Source organism: Panthera uncia, chromosome E3, assembly GCF_023721935.1.
Source record: "Panthera uncia isolate 11264 chromosome E3, Puncia_PCG_1.0, whole genome shotgun sequence".
Lineage (NCBI taxonomy): Eukaryota > Metazoa > Chordata > Mammalia > Carnivora > Felidae > Panthera > Panthera uncia.
Window position 1 is genome coordinate 1,574,623 of NC_064815.1, and position 16,762 is coordinate 1,591,384.

Below are 16,762 nucleotides of genomic sequence, written 5' to 3' on the forward strand. Positions count from 1 at the left end.
CCGCGTCGGGTTCTGGGCTGACAACGCGGCCCCTGCTTGGGATTCTCTCTCTCCTTCTCTTTCTGCCCCTCGCCTGCTCGAGCTCTCTATCTCTCCACATAAATACATTTTTAAAAACTGTTTCAAAAACCAATAAAATAAAATACAATCCTTGCCCATGCCAGAATGTCCTGCCATCTCCCACGTGAAAGGTCAGTTTCCAAGATGGGCCATTCTCTACTCCACCTAGATAGAGCTACTCCATTTGTGAACTTGTGAGCTGTACAATCCTGTCAACATTATCTGGGTGTGTTCCTCAAACATAACATATTCCTGAACCCCACCTGAGAAGTATTGAATTTGAGCGTCTGAGGAGGACAATGGGAATCTGGTCCCACTGAGCACGTCTGGGTGATTCTTGTTCACACTCGTGTTTGAGGACCACTGTTCTGTGTCTAAGCCAGTTTGCAGGGATGCCCTAGAGTTGGGCTGTTTATAAATTTTTTAAATGTTTGTTAATTTTTGAGAGAGAGAGAGCGCAAGCAGGGGAGGGGCAGAGAGAGAAGGACACACAGAATCTGAAGCAGGCTCCAGGCTCCGAGCTGTTAACACAGAGCCCGATGCAGGGCTCCAACCCATGAACTGTGAGATCATGACCTGAGCCAAAGTCGGATGCTTAACCAACTGAGCCACCCAGGCGCCCCAAGAATCGATCTCTTAAAGTTAAAACGGCAGTAGATACCATTGGCAGTGTGGATGCTGGGAGCCCCAGATAGTGAACCGGTGGAATGGGGAAAGGGGAGGCCCTGGGATTAGGAGAGAGCTTGCTTAGGGCATAGGAAGGGACTTGAGAAAATAATTCGGGTGTGGAAGTGACCCACGAGAAAGACTAGTCAACCCAGGAGATAAGAACCAGCAGGAGGCTTACAGACGGCGAGGGGGTGTGACACAGAAAGAGGGAAGCGGGCATGACTGACACCCTGGTACAGAAAAGACCAAGGGTCAGGGCTCCGTCGGAAGCCTTCATCTGTGAATTCCATAATCACCGTAGAGACACGGCTATATTGTGCTATAAGACACAATCTCTCCATCTCTGGCCTTACAGATTTCCCAGCCTGGTTGAGGGACAGACTTAGAAACATACAAGCATGACATGATATAATAATCACCATGCTACAAACAGATGCAAGAGGAAGGCAGAGGAAGGACATCCAACCCAGAGAAGGTCAGTCAAGAAAGGCTTCCTGGAGAAGGTGATGTCTGAGCTATTTCTGTGTTGATTGGAGTTGGCTGAAAGGAAAAAAAGGGGGGGGGCAGATCCAAAGCCCTCATAAGATGGTAGAAATGAGACTTACATAAATGTCTCGCTTCAATCAAAATTGGCTTGGGTAGTGGGGGAGACTAACATAATTTTAGGAGGGGAGGGAAAGCCTCAGTGGGCCCACATGAAAAGAAATGGAGAAAGCAGGGTAATTCAAATACTGCAGTTGTTAACAGTTACCTAAGGACATGGACGGCATGCTCAGCAGGACTCAGAGGAGATTAACAGCAGGCAAAACATCAGCAAAGGTGCATCGGGCAGAACTCTGGTGAGGGACTAGTTTTTATATTGGTCAGGTTGCATCCAGAAGGCAACTTGCTCTGTGAAATGGTCAGTGTATCTGATCCCACTGTCTTGGATGCTGAGCCGCCTGGGAGGAGTTGGCTTCAAGGGGAGTTCGTATTATTAGGCACATAAAACCAGCACGTCCCAAATAGTCTTTCCTTGAGCAATGATTTCCTACAGGGTCAAGGTTTCTTTGAGCACAGAAGACACTATATAGGTTGGCTGCACACTAACTCCTTGATCAAAATATTTAATCAAAATAATCTTCCTGCTCCAAGTTAACGCTTCCAATGTTACCTAAAGGTAACCTTTAGAGGAGGTAACTTCCATGCATAGTATTTACTCTGAGTGACAAAGTGTGATTAATGAAATCCAGTCTACTATATGGAGTGAGAATACAAGATGAGTATTCAGATGATTATCAGCAACTTTAATAAACTTTTGATGTGGTTTGAACCATACGTAGAAAAGGGAGCAGTTTCTTAATCCATAGACATTTAGAAGGTCCATGAGTCCGCCCTAAAAATGCTCACAGTATTCCGAATACATGTACATATATACATTTCCCCTCTTAGGAAGTGAATCAGCTTCTATAAACACAGTCTCAAAGGTGTAAGTCGTGCACACCCATTCACACACATGCACACGCACACACAGCTAAAAGGTACGGATTTAAGGGAATGGGATTAAGTAATGCATTTGATGTTGACAGTCTGACAATGCCCCTACTTTGGTTTGTGTGCAAAAAGAATTATTTTTCTCCGAATCTTGTCTTGGAGGCGTCTCCTCTAAACCAGGGTTATTCTTCCAGTCCCTTTCGGCTAAGCAGGCTGGGATGGGATGGGATGGAGGTGCCACATCCAAGTGCTCCAGAGACAGTCAAGTTTGATAACTGCCCCATAGGGAGAAGTCCATAGGGACACCAGAGTTTGGCAGGGTGACCTAATGGAGCTGCTTCTGGGTAAGAAATAGAATTAAGTAGACATCAGTTGAAATGCAAAATATTTGATTTGCATCGGATGGAATACAAAGAGTCCTTTATGCACATTTGGTACCCTTGCACAAGTTGATGCTGATGGCAAACACATTTGGCATTTGCACACTCGGTGTTTGCAAAAAACAGAAGCATTCCCATTCTGCAAACAGCCCACAGATACATTAAATAACCCATTTCGTGATGGACATCTGGACTCCTCAAACCTGCCAAAAGTGGATGATGGGCTCACTGCTGCCTTCCAGCTTTATGGCGGGGAACGGTTCCCTCCAAACCTGAAAGGCGTCACTCCACAGCATGGCAGGTGGGGGTCTCATCTGTCCACACACAGTGCACACATTCGTTTTGATTTTAGCCTTGTCCAAGCCGCTGGCCGCATATATGGTAGCTCACACACCTGGGCAGGGATGAGCCTTGTTAATTAAAGCAGCAGGCTGTAAGGTGGCCTGACGCCTGTTTCTCTCTCACTGCGGTCGCTTGAATGGTGGCTATAAACGCCTGATGTCAGATACATGGGTAAACAGGAAGATCTGGAGGGATTCTTTAATTTAGTATTTCATGGGGAAAAAGAGAGAGAAACAGGGAAGGAAAAAGCAGGCTTGGCTGAACATACCATATCCTACCCAGTAGAATGGAAAGCAGAAATCATTTACTATGGAGTTAGCTCAAGCATCATTTCCAGCCCCCCACCCCCATCCACCCCCAACAAAGGAAGTGATAAAGTCCCTGGTCAGGTACGCTCAGGATAATTCACTCCAACTTGCTCTGGTCTATATGTCACTTCTCTTCCATCATCTTTTGTGTGCTAAACTGATCCCAGCCGCTGCGTTTGAACAGCAGAGAGAGCTTGCGTTCGCCACCTAGTGGCCATCAGCGTGGCTACCCGCCTCCCGTGTCGTCCCAAACCTGGGGCTGGAAATCGCCTTGCTCTCTGTGAGTCGTTACAGTCCCAGAGCTCAGATATCAAGGTTTCCTTCCCAAGTTTCAGTTCAAATAGAAAGGTTTAAAAAGGAAGAAGAAAACCTAGGATAACTATAAGTGATGGCCACTTGACCTCATCCTATCTAATGCACGGTGTACAAATGAAACACAAAACCCGATGCAGAGGAGAAGAGTAACGGTTATTCTTAGAGGCCCACAGTACGAAAAAAGTAGGCAGATGTGTGCGTGTGTGCGTGTGTGTGTGCAAGCATGCATCTAAAGTCACAGAGGCAAAGACTCTGTGACTACAATTAAGTTTCCTACTTCCCTCCTATGTAAACCTAATTTTTTAATTTTTGTGCACGTATGGGTGGCCTCCCAATGCATGTACTATGATAATCATGAAATTAGGGTAAGAAAGGTTGAGTACCTACCATGTGCTAGGTAATTTGCATTCATTATTCATCGCAGTACATATGACCCAGGCTTACTATAGACTTTAGGGTCTATACAGCCCAATCTCTACTTGCTATGGATTCCTCAATCAGAAAACCCCCTCAGTGATGCTTTTCAAACTCCCTATGGAGCAGGACTTCCTCTGTAATTATTTTATGCATCCGTAGACCAATGCTTGTATTTAAAAATAAAAGTTACCAGGAAAAATAAAATGTGCAATATATACAAGCCCACATAATATTATTATTAGATTTGACAGATGTAAAAATTACTATGTCAAATTCCTCTAAATTCTCTAAAAGCTTACTCACAATTTCTCTGTTTGCTACCCCTGTAGACTAGTAATAATGTGTAGGCAGGAACTGGTCCTCAGACTGCCTGCTGACTAGAGCTGATCCACACAGTCCCTGCCAAACATCCTCACTTTCTGAACATTTTTCATGACAGGGACGACCCACCTCACAAGACAACTCATGCCATTGCTGGACTGGTCTGACGACTAGAAACCAAGTCTGCTCCTCCATGTTCGTTGGCCAGGGTTCTACCTCTGACCCACACTCAACCAGACGTGTCTCTGTTCAATCATGGCTTTTTAGGAATCTGATGATAACCACTTTATGACCAAGTTCTGACTTCTCTTCTTGGTCTTGAGTATACACTGCCCACTTAGAGTCTAGACTTCAGGATCTTTCCACCAGAGGACAATGGTGGGAGTTTCCACCCCATCGACTTGCTTCTCTGCCCCCTAATCTCTGATTCCTCCAGAAGAGCAGGGAAGAGTGACCTGCTGGCTCAGGACACAGACATTGCTTGGCCACGTCTACGATGGACAAGCCCATTGTAGAGTTCAGAGGCAAGCATGCTGGAGTCACTATCATATGCTTTGCTCCCCTCTTGCTAATAGGAAATAGAAGGGTCAGGGACTGTCTGGTTTCACAAGGGCAGTCAGAATGGTACTGTTTTCTTCCATAAATGTGGAAGTCACTGCTCTGACCTCTTGTACCATGTAGATGGCCAGATATGGGAGGATCCATTGATTCATATTCATGTAGAGAACTTGCCTAGAATCCAAGTTGAAGCCAGATACTCCAAGACAGCTCTCCGGCAATCCTTCATGGAGGTTCCTTGGCCTGGACCTAGCCAGTGGCAAACTTGTAGTCGAGTTTTCACTTGTTCTGCCTCTTGCCCTACGATATTGTGCCAATTACTCAACATCTCTGTGCCTTCATTTCCTCCTCTGGGGTGAAAAAAAAAAAGATGGCACTAGAATAACTTACTCACAGGGGGCTATGGCAATTAAATGAGATTTAATAGGATAATACATACCATGCACTTTGAACTTCTCTTAGTCTCATGAATAAGTGCTTATGATGATTTTGATTTTAACATATTTCTATTGGCTTATGGTTTCCCAAGGAACTCTCAGAAAAGGGGTTTGAATGGAAAGGGTATGGATATTCTTGGAACTTCTCATCGAAATCAAGAAATACCATCATGATGACACTTACACCCCTAAAATTTAGACTGTGTTACAACCAGCAAGAAGTAGAAAAGGAAATTCACCTTTCTGGTTCTGAAGATGACCTTTTCTGTACAGTTAGCCCAAATGCATATTAGTTGACCATGGCGGTGGTGGTTGCAGAGGTGACTGGTAGTTGCTTGAGCTTATTCTCTTATGAAAACATGAGAGTTTTAATTCATACTGAGATTTCCACAAGCTAAACCACCCAAAGCTTTTGTGTTTTCCTAAGCGTATATCCTCATTCTGTAGCTGGATGCTGTTCTTGGAGGGATTCGGTGTGGAATCTTACGTGTATTCCTAATGAATTTTATCTGATTTGGCCCACTGCTTCCAAACATCATAATTACTATTGAAAAGACATGTCATCTAGTCTTGTTTTACACACCTTATTGGTTTAGCCACAACACTCGTTTTTTTAGCCATAAAACTCTTTTGTAAGTGAACTCCAAGAAGCTATAGAGATCATCATGGAGCTTTCTGGAAGGGGAGGGGAGCAAGGTCTTGCCCACTGGACTTCCCCATCAGCCACTGGAAGTACTTCATGAATCCCCCACAATCTGAGAAGAATTGTAACTAAGCTTCAAAGAAGCCTGGCTGTTATTTTACCGATGGAGAAACTGAGGCCAAGAGAGCATGTAAGGTTGTCCAAAATAATGCAGGTAATTTAGAGCATGCCTACATCTATTTTGTCTCTATCAAGAAAATGGAAAACGGAGTATCACCTTACCTTGGGCCAAACTCTTAAATGTCAGGATCTGTCAGCTCTGGAGATTTATCTACGAACATGGGGTCAGAGCCAAACTCTGAAAGGTTAAGCCTTTAATCAAATCACAGAGTTGATCCCTTGCAGGTCAAGTGGATTCCTATAAAATGTGCTCACGCGTCATTAACCACCTATCCAATTCTGTATATGTGCAATGCTGGTCATTTAAATGGGATTTGGTAACGAAACTACCGCAGAGAGGAATGGCTTGAGTTGGGACCTCAATGCAGTGGCAGTGTTTTCTTAGGTGTTTATGACTTATTCATAAAGGTCTTGTAACTCTAGCTTTGCTCTTACCCAGTATGTCTACTGCTTCCCAGCATGCTTGCTGGCTTATAAATAAGACAGTTAGCAAAGTGAGCAGGTGAGAGGCTAACACAAAGCCTTAACATATGCCACGTAATCACCTTAGGAGTTTGATATGAATCAATTCATACAACCTTTTCAACCACCCTTTGAGACTTTGAGGTGGGTACTTGTGGTGGTGGTATCTTAACTGTTATATATAATAAATACATTCTTTCCCCCATAATAAATTTCAGAGTCTGCAAAAATGTTTCAATTTCATTGAAAAACAGAAGAAAAAAATGAACATCTAGGTTGAGGAAACTGTCTGCCTATATAATATTAGTATCTTTGTCTTTATACCGACAGTCACCAAGTATGTTACCGAATAGTTTCGGTGGAGAAGGGGCCCACAAAAGTCACAGGTGACCTAGCACACACAGACAGGACTATGAGGTAGACGTGTGACCATGTTGTAGAACACAAAACCGGGGTCCAGGGAGCTGAGTCCCCATGTCCCAGTTCCCCACACTGCACTGACCAGCCTGCACTCACGTGGAAGGCTGCGAGCTCCAAGGTCAATGGCCTTTGCTACTGATGTCTCCCTGGACATGGCAGGAAGGTTCTGTTTTGGAGGTCCCTTCCAGGAGACACACATAAATGTGCCAACCCCAGCCCAAGACCCAAGAGCTCCAAGTGCCACCCGTTCATGAGATACAGGGGCAGGGAAGCACGCAAGCATCCACGGCTACAGTTTCGCTTCTACCGTCTGGAAAAGCAGGAAGAAAGGAAAGAGCTAGAACAGTTGTCCTTAGCAAGAAGCTTGGAGCTGAGCAAGCATTCCCCATCTTCAGGGTCTTTGTTTCTCTCAAGGAAAAAAATATATATATATTCTCTGCCCACACTCCAGCCCAGCTGTCTACAATGATAAATGATGGGCCTTTCTTTAAATTTCCTTTCTGCTCAGCATGAGGACTGGCCAGTGTGGATATGCACTCGACACGGATAAATGGCTTTGGCAAGCCCACCAGATTGTCCACGTGGCAACAGATGGTCCAGCTCAAAGCTTTTGTTGTGCTAATGTTGGAACTTGCTGCTACCTGAAGCAGGTTATCATTTCATAAACAATGATGCTGCCACTGCTCTGTGGATAAACTGTTCTTTCTACTTTGCAGGGCCCACCATGGGTGCTGACAGCTTCATGATGGGAGAGGAGAGCCCCTAGTCACTCAGCTGCCGTGGCAGGAGAGGAAAACTTAATGGGCTGAAGAAAGCGAGGATGCAGTCTGGCTTTGGCTTCTCAGCACGGCCACACGGACATCTGAGTGTCCACCCCGAACTGTGGTCAGTGAGAAGGTACCAAGTTTCCATTTTGTCTAAAGGTCAAAAGTGACCCTTGGGGCACCTGGGTGGCTCAGTCGGTTAAGCGTCTGAGTTCAGCTTGGGTCATGATCCCACGTCAGACTCTGTGCTGACAGCTCAGAGCCTGGAGCCTGCTTCAGATTCTGTGTCTCCCTCTGTCTCTGGCCTCCCCTGCTCATGCTCCGTCTGTCTCTCTCTCTCTCTCAAAAATAAATAAACGTTAAAAAAAAAAAAAGTGACCCTTAAAGACAAACTGCACCCTTGGAATTTACTTTTGCATAGATTCACTTTATAGTCCCTTTCCCAGAAGACGTAATCATGAACGGCTAGGAAAGAGATTAAGATGTTCAAGTACCTGCTATGTCCAAAGCACTATAATAACATTATTATTACTTAATTCTTGTTGGTGGTAGCAGTAGTAAATAACTTTAATAAGGAGCTTGTTAAATTCCAGGCACTGTGCTGAGCTCTTTACATAAATTATCTCGTAATTATTTCGAGGAACCCTTGAGGAACTGTGCAGCGGTGTGCTGGTAAACCCGTTCTCACAAGGGGGCAGTGGAGGGCGGAGGCCCGCTTTGTAATGTTTGCTGATTTCTGTGATGTCGCTATTCCCACCATAGCCAAGTTGAAGCTACCAACTATTTAACCACCTGCTCACAAAACTCCCGAGTATTCAACCATCAGCTCTCGTGAGCCAGTGCAGGTCGGTTCCAGAACATTGCTGGGACAGAGGTGCAGAGAGGTGGCTTGCCCAAGGTCACCCAGCTGCTAAGGGACAGAGCTGATGGGTCCACCCAAGAACACGGACTCCCACCCATCTCTTGCGTGTTCCACTCTACAGACACATGCCGTTATTGCACTTCACTTTGCTGCTCTTAACAGATACTGTGGAGTTTTCTGGTTTTGGGTGTGTGTGCGCGTGTGTGTGTCTGTTTTACAAATTGAACTTTTGTGATCATTCTGTGCCGAACAAGTCTATCGGCACCATTGTTCCGACAGCATTTGCTCACTTCCTGTCTCTCTGTGTCACATTTTGGCAATTCTCACCATATTTCAAAACAACTTCATTATTATTATATTTGCTACATTGATCTGTGATCGGTGGGTACAACTTGCTGAAAGCTCAGGGGATGGTTAGAATTTTTTAGCAATAAGGCATTTTTAAATGAAGGTATATACATTTTTTTATACCTAATTCCCCCTTGACAGACTACAGCATAGCATAAACGTAGCTTTTATAAGTACTGGGAAGCCACACAATTCATCAACTCATTTCACAGTGATACTGACTTTATTGCAATAGTCTGGAGCCAACCCCACCATGCCTCCTAGGTAGGTCAGTACTACCCTAAGGCCGTGAGTCCATGAGCGATTTTAACCCACATGACAACTTTATGAAGCAGGCATCACTGGAGACCATCGACCTTCAGAAGTTAAGGAACCTACCTGGTGTCACGCCCCTACTCAGGGACCATACTAGAACTCAGACCTGTCTTGTCTGAGCCCACAGCAGAGGCTCTGGGCCAACTGACTGCTTCTGGTGCCAGCTGACAACACATTTAAAAAGCTGGAGTGAATATTTTTCACATCTTAGTTTGCCCTTGGGTGGAGAACCTCAGAAACAAAGACAATAAATATCCCAAAGAAATCCCCATCTATCGCTGGAATTTTAGGCGTTGGTCATCACGGGTGATATTTTAAGGGCCAGCAACCTCACTCGCTGCCTCAAATCTGACCACAAATGTCCCTCAAGAAAGCGGATCAGAAATATTTGCTGGTATACAAGAGACAGAGGTATAGAAAAAAAATCCTAATTTTGTAAGGACTTTCTGGGCAGAAGAAAAAAGGGAGGACAGAATACATTTCATTTCCATGAGTCCCGAGTGATTTTCAGTGGAATCAATAATAAAAACATCATTTTGCTCATGCTAATGCAATCATTCCTAATGAAACCATACAAACTTCCTCCCACCACTGAAAGCCAAACCCCTATTTTATATATGGTTGATTCTCCGTACTCCATTCAAACCGTGGCACCTTGGAGGAGGAGTAATTTTTAGGTACTTGTTTAAAAGCCTCAAAAACACCTGCAAGTACAGTGCCCAATATTTAAGAGATACTCTTAAGAGTGCCCAAACTCTCCCATTATTTGAACCTTTTTTTTTTTCCCCTCAGAGGAGAGCACAGTTTCCCCAAACACAAGGTCCACACCTGGGCTTGTTTTTGTCCGCTTTGCTTTGTCTCCCCACCCCAACTGCAACCATGAAATCATCAGATCTGCCCCTGAAACACTTATCCCCCCCACCAGTTCCCCACGTGCCACACCTTCCAATGATGGGCCTGAAGCGAAGGAGGCAGGGTTGTTAGGGATGAGGCTCCACCCCCTGGGACTGTTCCCCAGGATGCAGGCCCCACGTTACAGGTACTATCAGAAAGTAGCAGGCTGCAATGGAGGGCTTGTGAGTTATGGCCGTGGTCACCAGATCTTTTTCTGTAGCATCCTGCATGTGTAGGTGATAAATCTTAGGGACCTGGGGGAACACAGCCGGGTTTCTCTCCTCTGGCCCATTATTTTTCTCCTACATCATTTAGAAAAGTGCAGGTCTGGACCTTCTTTGTTTGTTTGTTTGTTCATGAATGTTTTCTTCAGCTTCATGCCAATTTTTGGGCATGTTCAGTTTTTGCAATGGAGCATGCTTTTAGAACCTGACTGACATAATAGAAGACGAAGGGAATGAGTCAAATACATCCCTTTGTTCTCTGGGAAAATGACAGTGAGGAAGTCCAACCGTATACAGTTCATGCTTGCAAAGGAAGCAGGAGGAAAAGAAAGGAACCTACCATGAGCCAAGATCTACACTTTGCTCTGCAAAGGCTGAAGCACATCATGGGGGTCTAATGCCTCTACACAGCTGGTCAGGTGTCTGGGCTCTGATCCCAGCTCCTTTGCCATTGGGGGCCTTGGGCTCCTGATTTGATTTCTTCAGCTGTCAAATGGGTGTAATACTAATCCCTACTTCACAGGAGTATTTTTAGTGAGACAGAGTTCACACAACATGCAATTACCCATTAAAAAAAAACCAAAACAGTGGCATTAAGTACGTTGAGAATGTCGTGCAAACATTCATCACCTCTGTTTAGCTCCAAAACATCTTCATTACCCTCAAAAGGAAAACCCAGACCCATTAAATAGTCGCTCCCCGTTTCCTCCTCCCTCAGCCTCTGCCAACCACTAATCGACTTTCTGTCTCGATGGATGTACCTACTCTGGACATTTCATATAAATAGAATCATACAGTATGTGACCTTTTGTGTCTGGCTTCCTTCACTTAACTATAAAATGTTTTCCAGGTTCACGCACGTTGTGATGCACAAAGTATCGGCACTTTGTTCCTTTTTACGGCCAACTAATATTCTGTTATATGAATATACCACATTTTGTTCGCCTACTCATCCGTTATGGGTATTTGAGGTCTTCCATATTTCTGCTACTGTAAACATTTGTGTACAAGTATTTAGATACATCTTTTCGATTCTTTCGGGTTTATACAATCAATTCACATTACGTGCTTTAGTTGTAATCTATGAAGTCACAGCAAACACTGAATTAGCAAATACTGAGTCCTTTTCCTAGGCGAAATATATAGATACCTATCACACTGATTACAGTTTGTCATGGTAGATCCTATTTTCTTTATTTTACACAGGAGAAGATGGGTCTCAGAGGTGCTAAGTGACTTCCCCGAGGCCACCCCACTGTCCCCAGTCGACTGGCCCCAGAACCGGAGCTTCCGGCTTTCCGAGGCACTGCCCTTACCACCTGCATCCACTGGTCATCTTCGTAGATGACCAGAAGACACAGCAGTGTCACCTTGTTTGAACTCAGCTGGGAATATACCAGGTGCGCAATTTAAATTTTTGTCACTACACGAGTGTCAGCATGCCTGACCCCCAAATTACCAGGAGCGTTGATTTGGGGCTTACAGATTAACTTTAGTGAATAGGCAAATTTGCAAACACAGAATTTGCACATAAAAAGGATCAACCATACCCAAGAGTGGAACCACTGGGTCACATGGTAATTTGTGTAGCTTTCTGAAGAACCACCAAACTGGGTTCCACGGTGGTGGCACCATTTTGCAAGCCTGGAGGATTTTTAAACTCAGATTTCTGTTTATTATAAATAACAGAACGATGAAAAGCTTTGTGCGTGAAGATTTATGTAAATCAATGATTACTTCCGAAAAACTTGATTGAAACGGAATTGCTGAATCAAAGGAGTTTTTAATACTTTGAGGACAGGTCAATACGTTAATATTTGTAAGGCACCGAGAACAGGGACCTGGTGAATAGTGTTATTATTTAGTGCTAATTAAAGAAATTAAATATTAAATAAATCACGCCAGGTTCAACTCTTTCCCACTCCCGGGAGAGGAGCACACACATAGCACAGGTCATTCGGGGAGACAGGCACACCGGGCAGGGGGAAGGGGGTGTTGGGGGGTCTGATACGGAAGAGAAGACGGTCAGCCGTGTTCCAAGGCCAAAACTGCCCTCAGCCAGAGAGGACACTTCATCTTTCCCATTTGTACACAGACACCTGGTGTGTGTCCACCCACTCAACATTTACTCCAGAACTGAATCTCTCCTCTGTTTAAAAATTCATCATTTTGTTTTATAATGAACTAATAATACGGGTTCGTTGCAGAAATCTGGGGAAACACAGTAAGTGCAGTAAAGATAATATGACTCACCTGTGATCCCACACCGTTTTCTTCTGTTCCACTCCTTTTCTCTGTTTAATGCAATTAAATTCATAATATGTGCAAGTTTCTGGTACAGCCAGTCTCCACTTGACAGTGTATTAGCACATAATCTGTGTCACGTAAAGTCTTCAAAATCCTGATTGGTAAGTAAGGCCTGGAGTTTCCCCGTGCGTTTATACCACACCTCGAGTGTTCTCCCACTGCTGAATATTGTTTCCAAATGTCTGTTATTATAAACAACGCAATGATGAATCTCCCCATGTAAAAGGGTTGATGTAAATCAATGATTATTTCCAAAAATGTTACTGAAATGGAGTCACTAGACCTAAGGTATATGTTTTAAAATTTTTTAGCGTTTATTCATTTTTGAGAGGCAGAGACAGAGCAAGAGGGGGCAGGGCAGAGAGAGAGGGAGACACAGAATCCGAAGCAGGCTCCAGGCTCTGAGCTGTCAGCACAGAGGCTGATGTGGGGCTTGAAACCACAAACTGTGAGATCATGACCTGAGCTGAAGTCAGACGCTGCTTAACCGACTGAGCCACCCAGGCGCCCCCCAAGGTGTATGTTTTAATATGCGTATATGGTGCTCAGGGAATAGTTTTCTTTTTAATGTTTCTAAATGCTTTTATTTTCTCTAGCCTAGACCAGGCTTCTTTGTATACTCACATTTGATACATGCCTCTTTTTTGAACAACTCTTACTTTGTCATTCTATAGTCACTAGTGAAATATTCCAATTAATACCTCTCTCCCCAAGTGGAGTATAGACTCCACAAGGGTAGGAACTGGATCCATTCACTCCCATGGATTTCAGCATCCAGTAAAGTCTGGCACATCGTAGTGCCCAGGAAATAGTAGAGGCATGAATGGATACATCACCCACTGACTTTTTATCACTTTTCACTCCCACTATTGGTGACGAAGATAAATGTTTATCAGTCCCAACATCTTCACTTTCAATATAGCCGGGCTTATGAGTAGAAAAATAAGGTTCTTTTAATCACTGAACATTGACATCCTATTATTTTATTGTGCATTTCTTTAAATACTAGAAATGTGACAAAATTCCCTATTCTTGTTTGTTATTACTTTTTCTTTGGTAAATACTAGTTTGTGTTCTTTGCCCTATTTGTTTTGGTTCTTTGCCCAATCACCTTAACACAAATTCAGTCCATATCTACAGAGTATCTTTATATTGAGTCCCACACTCTTCCTGATGCCTTTATAAAATCCATTCATCAGGCTCCCTGTGGGTAAGGTGCAAACATTGTGCTATTAGCATAGGAATCCCATATCAATCCTCTCTTTGTTTCTCAAATACGCGTTTCACAAGGCTGGGGGGTGGGGGGTCTCAGGGAGCAGTCAGCTGGTGCTCTGTGAGCCTTGAGTGTCAATCTCTTGGGATGAACATGGAAAAAGAAAAGTTGGGAGAAGCAGGCAACCAACTGTGTTCCACTTTTGTGTCTCACACTCCAATGTGACCTGGGCTCAAATCCTAACTACCACATCGCAAGCGGTAGGACCCCAACAAGGAAGTTAGTGCTTTTCCCTCACATTTGTAAAATGCGGAATAATAGGCACTCATAGATTGTTATGAGGATTCAATGAGAAAAGATGAGGGAAGGAGGAAGAGAAGAGGGAGGAAGGAAGAAGGGAGGGAGGAAGAAAAGGGAGGAAGAAGGAAGGAAAGAAGGAAGGGAGAGAGGGAAGGAGGGAGGGAGGGAAGGAAGGAAGGAAGGAAGGAAGGAAGGAAGGAAGGAAGGAAAAGGAAAGAGAGCATATTCTCCTCCTCATCAGTGGCTAGTGTTTGAACGCTTTTCATGTGCTCAGTGAGTTGCCTCACTTCTAGGGCAGTCTATAATCCATCACTGTTGTCTTCCTTTGGAAGCTGTTATGAGGAGTTTTAACAGTCTCGGTTCTCTGTTTGCTGGAAGCTGATGGAAGAACTCTCCTTATCTCCAATATTAGAACTTGTAGAAAATCGATATGAGGGTATAACATCCTTCACCATCATACTTGGTAATAAAGCCTAACTAGAAAATGTGCAGAAACTTCATGCGTCTGGTGCGTTTTGCCGGTTTGTGAAAATCAACCCGGTGTAGCCAGGAATGATTCCCCTCATTGATTGATCAAAGCATAAAGAGGAAGGGGCTGTACATCAGCCCTCATTAAAAATGGAAACCTGGTCTCCAACTTCCAACTTGAAAACCTGACCATACAGAAGTAGAAAGTAGAGGAACAGGCCTGAATTTTGTTTTTGTTTTTGTTTTCTTTCCTCTCGCGTCTTTTAAGAAATATGCTCTAAAGACAGACCTCTTAATGCCAGCGGAAAGCCTTGCAGTTCTGAGCCTTTTATAAATGACATTTGTCCAATAGTCTGATTTACTAAGCATGATTGAAAACAACACTCGGACCACAAGTGATACCCGGGAAAACACACACACACACACACACACACACACACACACACACAACAAAAGCATTAAGAAACAAGACAGCTTTCCAAGGCTATGAAAACTTATCCAAAAGGAAATATATCACTCAGATATTTACAAAATTGCCAGTGCAATTCAGCCTTCTCAGTAGCAACGATTTTTATGTCCTAAAGAGAGTTTGTATCTAGAGGTAATTGTGCTCTGCCGCAGTTCGTAAGCCTGGGCATTTACGCTGGCAATTCCAGATTTATAGGAACAGAAAAAATTTCCGTGCATGATATACTGTACAAATTGTATGTAATAACCACAATAAAAAATTTCATTAGGCTTGCTATCACCAACCACCAATTCCCTGGGGAGAATTTATGTGCAAACTTCAGTTCCGTTTACCATCTGGGATATTCTTTGGAGGATGCATAGCCCCAGGTTCCTCAGAAAAGATAAGGGGGCATATATATATCCTCTCCTCTTCTTGCCTTTGGGACAAGCGTTTTAGAAAAAGAAGGCCTTTGTGTCTGGGGGAGCAGAAGTCTGCAGATACCCTTCTGTGGATTTGCTCACATCCCCCACCTACCCTGAGATCCCTTTAGCAGCTGTCCCTAAATTCCGCAGTTCTCAGATCTGAGCACTAAGTCCTGATGCATATTTTATGTAGTCCATCACTGAGATGTGGATGCAGATTTCCATAGTTATAGGAGAGGAGGCAGGAATGGGAAAGACAAATTGGGTCATCTTCTAGTTTGCAGCTGTGAAATCCATTTCAAAATTGCAGGCTTGCAGACCTGAGAGGCTTCCCTGGACTCGATGGAGATATAATCATGGTGTCGCCAAGGAATAGCATTCGGGCCTGGCAGTGTTTCTGGGCATGAAGCATATGTCCTCATAAAACGTCCTCTTTATGGCCAAAGCTTCTGTGCATATGCTGCAAACAGCAACAACCTGGGTCCTGCCTTGGGGAAGGGACTAGGAGATTGAACATCTCACGGCTGCGTTGCGGTTGATAACAAGGGCCTCCTCCCCACTGCGTCCGCCCCAGCCCCTCTCCGCCCGTGTCATGCCGACAGGCACACGCCAGGGTCTGGCATCGCCCTTGCCACTGGGTCCGTAGGATGGGGCAGGCATGGGTCCGAGTACATCCTAGTGATCTCCTTGGTGGCTCCAAAAGGGAGGGGTACATACAAGGGAGGTGGTATCGAATGAGGGCTTTTAAAAAGCACGTGGGGAATCTTCTCTAACGGGTTCACTGTGGATAGTCACCTCAATCCGGTTTGTGTAAAGTTGCATACAAGGTTCCCATCCCCACACTCCCGACTTTGTGCAGGGGACCTCATTTCACTCCGGTGGTAGGTAGGATTGCCCCGCTTTAAAAATCAGGAAAACAGGGGCGCCTGGGTGGCTCAGTCGGTTAAGTGTCCAACTTCGGCTCAGGTCATGATCTCACAGCTTGTGAGTTCGAGCCCCGTGTTGGGCTCTGTGCTGACATCTCGGAGCCTGGAGCCTGCTTGGGATGCTGTGTCTCCCTCTCTCTCTCTGCCCTTCACCAATCATGAACTCTCTCTCTCTCTGTCTCTCTCAAATATAAATAGTTTTAAAAAATTAAAAATCAGGAAAATAAAGTTTGGGGCCTGCAGACTTTCCCAAAGATAGCAGAGTACCTGTCTCACACCAGGT

The 16,762-nt window shown here is 44.4% G+C and overlaps 1 long non-coding RNA gene across 1 annotated transcript; it reads left to right on the forward strand.

Annotated features, from left to right (window-relative positions):
* Positions 1–851: 851 nt before the first annotated feature.
* On the forward strand, positions 852–12,599 carry LOC125927858 (uncharacterized). Its single transcript, XR_007459474.1, has 3 exons — positions 852–1,204; positions 7,702–7,882; positions 11,599–12,599. It is a non-coding gene; the product is annotated as an uncharacterized LOC125927858 (long non-coding RNA).
* The last annotated feature ends 4,163 nt before the right edge of the window (positions 12,600–16,762 follow it).